The sequence below is a fragment of the Thunnus albacares genome, chromosome 13 (assembly GCF_914725855.1).
Source record: "Thunnus albacares chromosome 13, fThuAlb1.1, whole genome shotgun sequence".
NCBI classification, from domain to species: domain Eukaryota; kingdom Metazoa; phylum Chordata; class Actinopteri; order Scombriformes; family Scombridae; genus Thunnus; species Thunnus albacares.
This window is the reverse complement of record NC_058118.1, coordinates 4,923,059-4,937,358: the sequence shown is the minus strand read 5'-3', so window position 1 is coordinate 4,937,358 and position 14,300 is coordinate 4,923,059. Positions and strand designations below refer to the sequence as shown.

The window sequence follows — 14,300 nt, the reverse complement described above, 5'->3', positions numbered from 1 at the left end:
AGGTCTTATGTTCCCAGAAGTGTGGAGTTATTTCCATGAGCATGTGGGGAACCAAGTAACCACACTAGCGCTCAGATTACTGTCAGTAATAACATCTCAATTTGTTTCTTGTTTTAATATTATAGGGTAAAAGTGGCACAAAGGCAACAACTTGTATTATAAATTGCCGTGGTTGTTTGTCCGAATACATGTACTTGTAGATAGATTATTTCTGCTGTATGAGTTTTTAATGATCAGATACCAGCTCATAATCAAGAGTTGACCATATGTCCATGGAATTATGCTGCCATATTCACATTTTTTAAAATAAAGTATGACTTTTAAAAAGGCTTGTTGCACTTTTATTTTACAATATTTTAACTGTTTCAAGCATGTAAAATATGATTCGTTGTAAACAGCAATTTTTTTTCAATCGACCAATCATCTTACCTTCAGCTGCACCAGGTGCACACTGATTAGTTTTGCTCTGCGCATGCCCCGGCATCGCCACATTTTTGGCTGACTAACTGCAAGTACGTGTCCACATGCTGAGCTGTTTCAAGTATTTTGTCAAACCAGCAGTGTTTTATGCTGAATGAGAGAAGCATGTGCGTTATTGGGCTATTTTAAGAAGCTTAAACGTGTATAGCCAGAAATAACACTCTTTTTCTCTACTAAACTCTGCTGCCTCAGCCTAGATAGCATCTGTGGTAAGTCAGCAAGCTAATGACGTCCGTTATGGCATTAAATGAGAAGGCTAACTGAATTATCTTTAATAGCATGTTGCATTTTAGACGGGACTGATAATTAAAACATCTACTGCTGCTTTACTCCACAGATACGATGTGGGTTTTCGGGTTAAAACCATAGACTGTATATATAGAAGCTAAAACGGTGAAAAACAGATAATACAGCCTACGAGATATTACGGTAGATAGATGCGCGCGAGACAGAGGAGTGCGCGCTTGTTAAAACGTAGGGTTGCAGGCAAGCACGTGCACTTTCCAGGCGCCTTTACTTACCACTTTATAGCAACTTATACAACTATTATTATCTTGTTTGGAACTGATGTTACAAGCTAAACTGATAACAACACAATATTATTGTAAATTTTATTTAGCAGAATAGTTCCTGTCAGTTTTATATTATTACACATAAAATACTTTTGGATTACTATTACTGATTTATTAACATGTAAGCAGCATTTTAATGTTTAAAAAGTTAATTTAAAATAACTGCTGGGCAATTATATACTGTTAGATATCTAAAAAGATGCATCATAATTTATAATATAATATTTTTTTATATGTAAAATCCTAATTTGCAAACAGTAGCTATAGCTGTACTAAAACAAATAACTTTAGCGAAGTAAAAAGTACAGTAATCCCCTCCACATATTATTAGTAGCTATGGTAGTAACATTATTAGCAACAGACTTACTATAAGTATTCCATTATGTTTCACCTTATTTCTGTATATCGCTTGTCATAATATTTTTAAGTCATTCTCTATTGGGCATTTAACTCCACCTGTTTTGTGTCAGCTTCTGTATGTTTTATAGTCAGGACACCGAAACTAATTGTGGTACTATTTAGACTGCAGTCATTTCCATAGCATCTAAATGGAGCTTGTTTATTTTATTTACTTACTCATTTTACGGCATCATATTTAATTTTACAGATCTTTGATCAAAAGCACCTGCCATTTAGCAAGGTTTTTATTGAATTCTTGGTCAAATAAATGCAGAGGAAAACACCCTTTTAAATAATGTTCATCAGGTAATAATTTCCATTTTAAAAGTAATTTCCCACTGCTGGCAGGCAGCAAGCAGGCAGAGTGCAGCCAGAGGGATTAGAGCCATTGTCAGCAAGAGAAAAGGCAGAGGGGCGCACAGGAAATGATTGCAGCCCCATGGAGGCAAGTCAGAGGCCAGTCCCGCCAGTCCAGCTGCTGCAACCCAGTACTGAGAGAAACAAGGAAAATGCCAGGTCAGTAGAGCGTTCAGAGAAAGACTGAGGCAGAGCACAAAGAGCCACAAGAGAAACACTCTGAGAGGCCAACACGTGGAGAGAAGAAAGGAGTTTAAAAAAGAAAACACCAATGTAAAAACACATATCCTCCTCAAACACACAAAGATTAATGTTAAGTTTTTACACTTAAACATATCAGGACTTTGATTTGTTAAGTAACCTTGTCCTCTTGGCTGCACGGGGTCAGGCAGGGGAGATTGGTGCGAAGGTGCTCATAAATCATATGTGCTGGCAATGGCTGCTCAGACACATTGCTCAGGCATGTGGAGAAGGAGGAAGTACGCTAGTTTGATTCCCCGGCACGTTACTCTGTGTAGAACCAAGGTGTTTTCTGACTCATTGGGCTTTTATTAACAGCAGCCGCAGCTCTGGAGGTGGTAATTGATTCTGGCAGAGGAGCTATGGCTCACTGTTAGACCAACATCTAAATGTAAACAACTGCAGCCCTGCTAGTGTGGAATTTCTTTATTACCTGATATAGCCATTAAAAGGATCAGTGCCACTCCAATAACAGAAAATTGAGAGATGGTCTCCAGGTCTGTCGTTCTGCCTGTCTCCAGTTTCAACTTTCCCATATGAACACGTCCGCCACGTCAGATGTGAAGAGCAGAACCGAAAACAGCCGCAAGTAAGTGAACGGACTATCATCTATCAAAACAAAAGCAAAAAACAAACAAACAAAGATGCCGCTTGAGACTCCAAAGTGCAGACATGAAATAGATCCACCCAGTCAGTGATTAAAGCAAAAAGCCTGGCAGGGTCTTTCATGTGGGGACCATCTTATATACCCCTCTCAGCTTCAAGGCCAAAACATCTCTTTTCCTCTGACTGGCAGGGACGCAACCAGATAATTTCTTCCGCTACACTCCCCGACCAACAGTTCAGCTCGGGACTAAAAGTGTCGTTGCAAATAATTGGTTTCTCTTGTCCCTGCGCTGCCACAATTAAAGTGCTTCAGTAACCCTGGTCTTGTTTGGCAGAGAAAAGGGCAAATCTGAGAGCAATTGAGGTCTTGGCACTTTACAGAATTACGGCCCATGGAAGATTTCCGACCTTCTCCTTCTCGGAATCTATTTACCTTCGGCAGAAATCACTGACTTGCAGTTAAGGGAGAGTGATTTCCTTTGCCAAGCTTTTGGGCGCAGATGTTTAAATCTAATTTTACAAATTGTAACAAATGCGTACTGACACAGCAACAGCTGAAAGAGCAGAGGAGGATAATTCAGAATGAATTAAAACTTTTCTGACTTCATGTTGAGATTGAGAAGAACGACATAGTGGAGAGCTGAGACAGTATGCATGAATGGAGAGCAGGATTTCTAGCCCATTTTCAGGCAGCTCAAATGATCTCCAGTCCTCCGTTTGTCCTCTGTTAATCAGCCTCTATTAAAGCTGTTTAAGTGGCATCTGCGCTCTGACCTTCACCTCAATAGAAACCAGCAGATTGAAAGTGTGTGCACATGTGTGTGTGACAGAGAGAAATCAGAGTACACATGCAAAATACAAACTTATTTCCATTCTTTGAAACACCTCTCACGTCAACACACACCCAAACTGCTGCCAAGGTTAAGAATATAAATACACCGAATAAAAGTCTGGCTAAGTCATTGTGATAGACCAAAGGCATATCTGTGAAATATTGCAAGGATGAGTGATTCAGAGATTCATTCCACAGTTCTCATCAAAGCCTCCTCAAGTACCCCAGCCAAAATAGAGCCGGACACACAGCTGCACCTTGTTGAGGAGCTGGGCTGATTTAATCTGTGCTAAACATGATCTAATTTAAAGCTAATATGGCCCTTGTGTGGTCGAAGTGCAGCACAACTTTAGACAGTCAAACTGATAAGAAGAAATGACCTCTGTTGAAAAAGAGAACGTTCTTAAAGGCCCCCCAAGGGCAAGATTCCTCCTTTCCATTCTCCATGATAGCCTGTTACCTGGCATCCGCTTCTCCTGACCTTTGTTCTGTTTTGTAAGGTTTGTTTTGTCCTTACTCACTAACAAAAATAAAATGTTAACCAAACTCAAATAAAAATTGTATGCAAATATAGTTGGCCTCCCAATGAGCACGCAACTCAAAGTGGTAGCCTCAAGCCAGACAGATGATTGGTGCGACGCTCCTGGCCCTGTGTCCACCTGTCACAGCCAGTGATTGTTTAGCAGCAATAATTGTACCACGCTGGCATGAAAGCCCACAGGAAATCCCTCCAACAAAACGCCCGCCAGGCTGGAATGTTGGCACTGCGCTGGTACTCGAATCTTTCGTTCCAGGGCAGCACAGGCCGAGCTGAAGGGCCATGTGACGCAGCGAGGAATGCTGGAGGCCGATGTGGGGTCGGAGAGGGGGAGAAGAAGGGTTGATGGTTGTAGGACAGTGATGGGGAACCGTCGAGGTTAGCAGAGCATTTGGGGAGGGGATTTGGGGCCAGCAGCCGAGGCGGTAGTGCTAATCCCCAGTTGGCAGGCTGAAGAGAAGTGTGAGGGCCTCTGTGCTGAGGAGGCCGTCCATCACTGTGAAGTGTTCTGTGTCCTTTCTGTCAAACGTACTTAAGGAGTGAGGGGTGTTCTGCCTTGACACTGGATAGAAGTACATGACAAGAAGACTGATGATGGGGAGATTAGGATAAATCTCATTTAATTTAAAATTGGTGCAACTGAAAAGAAAGGAAGGAATAATCCCATAAAAATAAATAATTAGTAACACGTTTTGATTTGATGTCGAAAGCTTTACGCTCATTAAGCTTTCAACAAAGACATAATTTCTGAAAACTTTAAGCTTGATTTTTTTTTATAACAAAAATAGTATTTTTGCACATAACTCATTGAACTTGATTGTGGGAAGTTGCATTCTTTCCCTTTCTATGGCATTTTCCATAGTTTAAAAAGTTTTTGCTTAGCACCCAAATCCTGAAAGAAGTCATTTGGTACACTGCCACATCAGTTTACTCATGAAAAGAAAGTAATTTTTACATACTCAGGTTAATTTGTCTTCATGTGAAATGTTAGAAGTGTATTTACCTGATATATGTTTTGTAAAAAAGAGCCTCTAGTCGCTGGAATAATTTTAGATATGGCTTCTTTTGGCAAATAGAGTTTCTGGTTCCAATGTGTTTGTCATGACATGAAAAGTTGTCATCAAAGATGTTTTGCGACAAGCCAAGTGTCTGCCATTGAAATTTATGATCACTAGTGCAGTGCCTGTTCAAAACATGACTGTTCAGAAAAGGCTGATTGGTTGGCCTCTGGTATGGATGCTTCAACACTTAGAAAAATATTGATGTGTGTTGACGTTGAATGAATATATACACCAACAACATGAAAGAAACTAACAGATGTTAAGTACTGCACCAGTGAATCTTTTCTCATTTCAACTAGGTCTGCATTTAAAAATTAAATACATAACAGAGTTTTTGAAAAAATGTGCATCCTAAAATAAAGTGGATCAATCATATTGGGCTCTTAGATCATTTATTTTCTGTGGCTTCAGTTAGGATTGTTTGAGTGAGTATATTTGATCAAAAGATTTGTGCTTATATGAGACATACTGGTTTTGAACTGCCCATGGCAAAGTACCCTAAGAGTCTGTCCATTCTTGATTAAAAGCTCTGTTTTTGCTACTTTTCTCTTCTTAGAGCACGCCATGTGAAAAAACTTCTTTGACTCGCTGTACAGCTCTGATCGCCAGCTGTGCTCATGCTCATGGTTTTATTATTATGGACTACAAAAAATCAGAAACATAAATATTTTTTGGTGAAAACAACTCAACATCTTCAGTAGTTTTTTTTTGTTATTTGACTATTACATACGTCGTTTAGCCAGAATATCCACTCACACTAATCCAAATTCATCTCCAGATTCAGAGAAATGCTCCATTCCAGCAGCGGAGGACGGTCACCACTTCAACACCCCGCTCTTCCCTTACTCCTGGACAGCATAGTCCGCGCTCAGACACAGAGCTGAGCGGCTCGCTGTTTGCTTGTTTATTCAGAGTTTATTAATATTAAACATGTCGCGTGTCCAAACAGGTTTTCGCTGTATACTCCACGCTTAGACACAGAGCTAAGCGGCTCGCTGTTTGCTTGTTTATTCACAGTTAATTAATATTAAATGCGTTGCGTATCCAAGCACGCCATGTGAAAGTACTTTTCTCTGACTCACTGTACAGCTCTGATCTTCGGCTGTGCTCATCGACATGCAGTTGCAGATCCCTGAAGCCCCCGCCCCGTGAGCTGAGGGGCTTGTTGGTCGCTTGTTTATTCAAAGTTTATTCATATTAAACGTGTTGCCTGTCCAAATTGCACCAAATTCGATACTGCACTTCCTTGGGTCTTAAGCAATACACCCGCAAAGTGTGAAGTTCTTTTGGATGAACTGTTGTGGAGATACACAAAGTACAGACAGAGAGACGGACACTTCTGTTGTGATTTGGCGCTGTATAAATAAAATTGACTCGACTTGACGGACTCGACAGACAGAGAGAGATACAGAGAGTCCTTCCTTTATAGTTCGATGGCTGCTGACCCAGCACAGCTGTGAATTGTGGTGCGCTGTGGAACGAAGATTGTGATGCAAATTCTTCAGGGAACACATTCGTGTAGGAATGCAGTGTGATCAAACCCTCTAGGCAAAAGTCTGGTTCCACCACAGAGGAGAGAGAGAAAGAGGGAGGGAAGAAGGAACAGCCAGCAAGGAGAAACAATCTGTCATACGTCCTCATCTCAATTTGCCAAAGTTAAACGGTCTGATTAGGAGAGGGAGGGAAAAACTGTAATAATAAACACAACTCATGACAAAACTGTGCGCCATTTATGACAAGCTGGACAATCACATGTACACACCTCTACTGAGCGACTTGAGACAGCGTTGATCAGATATCTCTGAACCATTCAACACAGCAGATGGTTGTCGTATTGTCTTTGTTCGTGAAACCTTGGCGCCGAAAGAGAGAAAAAAAAAGCTTCCTTAATCATTTACTCGCCGTAGGATAAACATTAAATACGATTCCATTGCTGCACCACACCAGTTGGCTGGTTGTGGAAACTCAGATCTATTCAACGTTATTGTCATTCTAGTGTCAAAACAAAAAAACAGTTCCATGTGGGTCACACTTTCTAAATATCAGCAGAAAGAGATGTAAAAAAAACAAGGAAGGACAATACAAGACTAAATGTTACAATGGATTTTTTACAGTGACTCACACCCTGTATGTGATTTCTACCTTTACTTTTATTGACATGTACACAGTACAGTGCACCATATATTTCACACCAAAACAATACAAACTCCGCTGTTGTCTCAAAATTAGCTGCATGAGTTCTTTTGTAGGTTAACAGGCAAACTCGGGTCACTCACACACACTCATGAATGCACACACACACACACACACACAGCTTCATAATACAAACATGAACCCGACAAACAAGACTGCTGCTGTCAGTCTACAACTGCGCCCCTCCACAAAGTCACACAAGGCCCTGAAAGGACAAATGTTTGTTTCCCTCTACAGAATTAATGAGGGCATCAGTTCCTGCCACCTCCGTTCTCTCCCACCGTCAGACTGCGCCCTGCTCCCGCTCTGCCTGGGCTTGAAAGTGAGAAGTAAATATTAGGACTTGACTATTTAGAAAGAGTTGGAAATGTGCAGTCCACAGCAGGGCCATGAAAGGGGCAGCAGGAGAAACATGGAGAAATGAGGAGTGAGGGGTTCCACTGGCAGAACATCTGAAATCTGCTCCTGAGGATGTGACAGATATGTGCGCTAATTGCTTTAACCCTTCACACCTACTTGCTCCTTGTAATGGCCCTCCAGCTATTCCTCTTCAAATAAAGATTAATCTCGCCTCACTTACATACATACTACAATTGTTTCAGTTTAATAAGGCTGTAATTGGGCATTGTAATTGTAATTCTAAGAACACAGGGTGTATTTGGTAAGCAGCCAGCTCACAGATTTACTTTGACACTTTGGGAAATACACTTTTTCACTATCTTGCAGAGAGTTAGATGAGACGATTAATGCCATTCTCATGCGTGTACGCTGAATGTGAAGCTACTACCAGCAGCTGGCTGTACTTAGCACAAAGACTGGAAACAGAGGGGGAAGGCTAGCTTAGCTCTGTACAAAGGAATTATGAGAGTGGTATCATTCTTCTCATCTAACTCTTGGCAATAAATAAATAAGCGTATTTCCCGAAATGTTGATTTTTTTTCTCTAAAACAGTCTGCAGCTTTGATTTTTTTTATTGCGTGTATTTTGTCCTGTAACAGACTTTTATTTACAGTTGCAGAGCATCTTACTGCAGTGTGTGAAGGATAGCCTGCGTGTGAACTTATTCTGAGATAAGAGCGAGCTAATCAGCACATGGCTGAGCAGTATTAACATCGTGTCAGTAACAGTTCGCAGTCACAGCCCAGCGACTACTTCTGATCGAAACACAGACATCACCTCTCCAGTGTTTCTTGATTTAAAGCCATAAATTGGCTTCCATGTTGTCTTCCACCAGAAAAACTTGTTGTAAGTTAGTTTAGTCATGGAGTCCTACTTGTAAAAGTCCACTGTTGCTCCATCTCCTTCATCCACTGTTGTGAGCTGTTGATAAGATACGTTTCTGATTATGAATGTTTTTGCCAGCATATTTCCTCTCACAAACTTGCGTCTAATGTGGCCAGGAAATACTCTATACATGCATGACCAGCTCCAAATGTGTGTTGTGTTATTGAATTCTCAGTGCATCTTGAATGTGTTCACACTTGTATTTTTAGCTGTGGAGTTGTCATTGGAGCACCCGAGATGGACTTTACCAGCTGTGAACTGGCCCACACAAACAGTCGTGAAGAGACTGTATTTGTATACATTTTAAAGAGCGCCTTTCCGGAAGTATTTATCGATACAAGATCATACGACCATGCAGTGATTGCTCATTTGGTGGTAGAGGGGAGTTGGATGAAGTAGGTTAGTAGGGAGAAGCAGGACAAATCTGAGAGTGGAGGAAGTGAGACTGAGTGTAGCAGCAGTGACTGCTCCCCCCGTGGCAACATCAGCGTGTAGATTTAACAACCCATTCGAGGGTTGAGTCCATTCCAGCTCTAATAGAGGCCAGTAAATCAGGCTGGCGTCAGGCTGCAGGTATGATATAGTGGACCTGCAGCCTGTGGCGGAGGTCTCTGGGTCAGAGACAGCACAGTGAAAGGATCTGCACCATCATTGCTCCTCAGAGCTCCACTCACAACTATTTGACAAGAAAGTAAAAGAAGAAGGCCAAATGTAGCTTGTTTTGTCTCACAGTGACTTTTCCCTGGTGGTTAAAGTGTTTAAAGAACTTGTTATTACGGTCAGAAAAAACCTTTAGGAGTATTACATACATGTGAATACGTTTTCTTTTGTAATATTCTTTTCAGTGTTCAATAAAATGTTTGCTGCTACTTTCTTAAAGATTAATTCCAGTTCATTACATCTTTGGTCTTATCTTCATAGTTTTCGCCTTGAGTTCTACTTGTAATAAAAAATATAAAAACACTGTACTAAAAAAAATGATCGCCAAAATGTAGGGATGCCAGGTCTGACTTTAACCTACGATACTTACTATAGTTGTGTTTGCACACAGTTTTCCTGTGCAATGAGAGATTATTACTGACACTGTGGCTGCACTCACTTTTGGTTTTAGCTCCAAATAAATTGGTTTAAATAATCTGGCTAAACTATTAGTCTACTTACAACCTGTCTCATAATCTGACCACTACTGATTTTGTAGTAGTCATGTTGTGCTCCCAGCAATTACTTGTTGGGCACATTATTATCATAACAGGACATAAACAGGATCCATGTTGTACTAAATTGGAATTATCCTACAGTAATAATGTAACTATTCTTTTTTTAAGTACCACAAGGTCTGAATAGTGTATCTCTATTGTTCTTCCTTTGAAGGAACTTAATTATAGGGTGGAAATAATGAATAGATGAACAGTTTCACAAGAAAATAGAAGCTGCTGAACATCAGCACAAATATCAGCCAATATTTGTCTTTACTGATTTGGCCTTTCAAAATTGGTGGAGCCCTAAATATTTCAGCACCTGTTTCACTTTCAGTAGCAGATTATTGATGATTGATGGTGGCACATAGTTTCCAGTTGGGTATTCTTAAGTCGAAAAAAAAATTACTCTTTTCCCACTCACCAATCAGACAATTCACAAATCAAATCAGTGCTGCAAACAGTGCTAATCACACATAATGGCTTTGCTGCCCCCCTACCCCCACTCTGTCTTTTGCCAAATAAATGGTATTACCTCATTCAGGCTGAGAAATATGGAAGCAATTAAAGAGAGGGGGGTAATCTGGCTACCACTCAAAATTACCCTTATGTTACAAATGGAGGAGAGACTGAAACAAATATGCATGTGTATAAAGCTGATTCCCTCCTCACGTCCATTTCTTTTTCTTCCTATAAAAAATGGTTCCTTTAAATAAGAGCTCAAGTTGAAAGATTTGCGAGGGCAAAAGATTGATTTACTGTGATGCGCTTGAGTTGCAGCAAGAGAAGAAACGTCTGAATTTTTTGCCTCAGCCATTCATTTGGATAACTTGAGAGAACAGCGTCATTTAACCAGATCAGCGGGGATTTGAGCTGTGCACTGAGCTCATAGAGTCTATCTGCTTTAAGCCAAAGCTGTGTGTATGTTTCAGCTACTCAACAACTGTGGTTGTTGAAGGAAGCGGAGGAGCAATTTTAGCACTTAGGCCTGAGCTTGTCCTCATGTTCCAGTGCTCAACCAAAGTTGTCTGGGTTATCAAAATACAGTGATCACAGCCTCCTGAATTAACTGACTCAAACTGAAAACCTCAAAGAAGAATGGTCACATTTAACCTTTGGGTCACGATGAGATTGGAATATTTGTGAGAAATAAACAGGATCCACATCTGTTTTTAATATATCAATATGTATGACAAACAAAGCAGTCTTCCAGCAATATCCACTAGTGTGTTTATTATCCAAAACTGGACACTGAAACAAAAGAGCACACAAGGAGATGAACAGAAGATCCACAAATCAATACTGTTCAAAATGTTTCAAAATGTTTATCTTAATTAACATTGCAACTCATAAAATCTGTTCCTCAGTAATATTAAAAGCATATTAAAACAAGAGTAAATGAATTAACTGTGAACATGTGTGACACATAAAAAGATACTGTAAGTCTAGCAAACACATCTAAAAACAAACAAAAAACTGATCTAACCTCACTGTTTTCTTCACATCAATTGACTGATGGAAATTGTAATACAAGTATTAATACTAATAATACTAAGTCTTGCGTAACATCACCTCTTTGTTCTCATGTTTCCCTTTACATTCCACAATTTTTTATATCTGCCATTAACCAGAATCCTTTGATCTGTTTGCATGACATCAGTCAACTTGGCAGCACATGACAGCTGACTGTTAGATTAGGATATTACCCAGGAAAAAATACTTCATGCAGGGTGATGAAATGCAAAGGCAATTGGCCTGACACCTTAACTGATCTGTGGTTGGTGTGGCGAGCCGGGCCGCTCCATTTATCAGAACATCACGGCTGATCTTAATGCTGCTGGCTAGGTGAATGTTTTTCATCATTGGTCTTCTCACTCTGGCCTTAAACAGTGGGAGGTTTCATGTCAGTGGCAGCTAAAATACTCACTGCCATATTCTCCAGATACGACCGACTTCACAGGATACACATGTACTCACACATTAGTAGAAAACCCTCTTTAACTGTGACTGAAGTAATCTTTACATTTGTGGGCCAGTATTCTCTCCTTGAATTATATGCTGACGTTTACATAGTTTAACTCAGCCAGACACTGAGTAAACATGGCGGTGTTTCACTGATCTTCATGTGAATAAAGCCGTGCCGCTACCCTCTTTAACCCCTCTCAGTAATGTTAGTTAGTTAGCTGTTTTTTCTCTGGGTTTGTTGACTCCTCAACGGAGGGCGCAGCCTGCCCTGTCGGCCCCCTGGCCAGATTTACTGTGATTACACGGACCAGTGTTTACTTTTCCCAGCGTACTTAGCTCGCTGTTTCTTTTATTCATATTAATTCAGCTTCATTCTTTCTCTCTCCACGGCTCTTTTCATCCATCCTTCCTTTGATAGCTTATACTGAAGGTCTGCCATCCAGATAGGCACTGATTCACTGTATGTTGAAATTATGTCAGTATAAATTTATCTGGTGCAGCGTTTTCAAGTTGAGTTTAGTCTGAAGATGAACAAATTCGTTTTCATCCCAAACAATGTGGCATGTTGTTTAGCTTATATAAACTAAAGTGCTTCTACTCCTATGGAGGACGTATAGCTCAAAAATTCAAAATGATTTAGTGCAATTAGTGCAATTCAGTTTCACAGATTTTTTAAACACTAAAGTGAAAATATAATATAGATTTTTGTATGTAGATAGATGAATTGAATGAATCCTTAAAATCCCTTCCAGTTTTGCCATCAGAGTTAAGCTTTGAAACTTCAGTTAGATCATGTGCCTATATATGGCCAAGCTTTTCAGCTGTTCACTGTGGAGCTGTACACTTAGTTACACACACACTATCTTGATTTGTGTGCTATATTAAATTATAGGCTTATTGCGATTACCTTTAGAGACTCACTGTGACTCACAATAGAAAGCTGGAAACCTGTTCTGTAGCTCAGCTATTTGAAGCGTTAGTAAAAATAAAAAATGATGCTGTTTTAAGGAAAAAGAAGGTTTACATTTAAACTGTAATAAATTTTAATGCTGAAGTCACATGTTGTACTTTTCATGTTAATGATTTGTATCTCTGCTTTCACAATGTAGTCTTACTCAAATTCATAAAAAAAATATTTACATATATATATATGTGGTTTGACAATCTTTTGTTAATACTTCACCTGTTCCAGGATTTGTTTTCACAATATTTAATCTGAAAGAGTAGAAGAATGATTCAAAATGAAGGCATAGCTTAAATCCTTATTTGTATTCACTTAAAAGTATTTGGCTAAACACCATAAACTCCCAGTGGTGTCAATGTCTGCTCCTCAGCCATCCACTGGTTTGTCTTTATCTAGAAAGGTGCATGCTTTGCATGATCTGCTATCTCCCAGCAACGTGCCTGAGGACACACACACACACACTCACTAAAACAAAAAATGGCCCTAACAGCACATACTGCTGAGGTCCTATTTAAAGGCTGGAGGGTGAGGGTGGGGGTGGGGACTACAAAAGTCCATTTACAGTACGGGTCAGTACATCTGAAAGCCTTTACCACTCCAGCCAAATTCTTTGTCTCCCTCATTCACAGCTAGTTATCTAGACTGCAGGCTACACAAAGGCAATTGGCATTATATTGTCCAGGCTGACATTAACCCCTGATATTTTCACTGCTCTCCATTAAAGTCCTCTTTTCCTTCTCTATTACCAGGCAATTCCCACAGAGCGAGGGGTCACACCAACCATGGAGAGATACTTAGATACTTTCTGACAAAGACAGAAAAAAAGAAAAGAAACAAACTGCAGCAGCGATTAGTTCCGTTTTTTTGGTTGTCTTTACTTTTGTTTTGTCTTCTTTGGACACAAAGGTGTTTAACAGCCCGGATGAGGGCCACTCTAAAGCTGTTTTTTACCTGATCCCGGCCAAAATGGCAGCCCATTCATGTCCAATTTACTCACACAGACACTCTTCCGCTCTGCTTTGTGTTTACAGACAGAAAAATGGAAGAATGTGGACTAAATTAATGTTAACAAAAGGTTCATATTGTGTTAATATGTTCAGTCCTCACATGAAATGTTGTTTTATTGTGTGGACTATGTCCAAGTGAGATAGACAGGGTTAGACAGAGGTCAGCTGAATAGTTGCACGGCTTAATGATAACAATGGTTGCTCAGAGGGTCACTTGGCCAGGTTCAGCGTTTCCAGACTAAAGCAGGTCAGACTTAAGGCCCTATCTAATCTTTAGAAGCGTGATGAAATTACTCTAATGTCATGCTTAGTTGTGATAATTTAATGTGGTATTGGTGGGTGACAAATTCCAGGGGAATTTCTTAACTTGATTTAAACATTTACAATACCAGTCAAAAGTTTGGACACACCAATCCACTTGAATGAGAAAGTGTGTCCAAACTTTTGACTGGTAGTGTACATAAGCACAAATTCGTAAATTTGACTGAAACTGTCAATGGATGAAAAAAGTGGATAAGTAATTTTGTGAGACATATCATATCTGTCTACTTTAGAGGGTCAAGAGCTCAGCTGATTCCATCATTGTCTGCACTTTTTCCAAAGTGC

The 14,300-nt window shown here is 40.0% G+C and overlaps 1 long non-coding RNA gene across 1 annotated transcript in view; it reads left to right on the top strand.

Moving 5' to 3' along the window:
* Positions 1 to 472: 472 nt before the first annotated feature.
* The window catches only part of LOC122995524, a 28,587-nt gene continuing 14,759 nt past the window's right edge, over positions 473 to 14,300 (top strand). The window contains exons 1-2 of the long non-coding RNA XR_006406804.1: positions 473 to 689; positions 1,800 to 1,967. This is a non-coding gene — a long non-coding RNA (uncharacterized LOC122995524). The remainder of the gene's footprint in view (positions 690 to 1,799; positions 1,968 to 14,300) is intronic.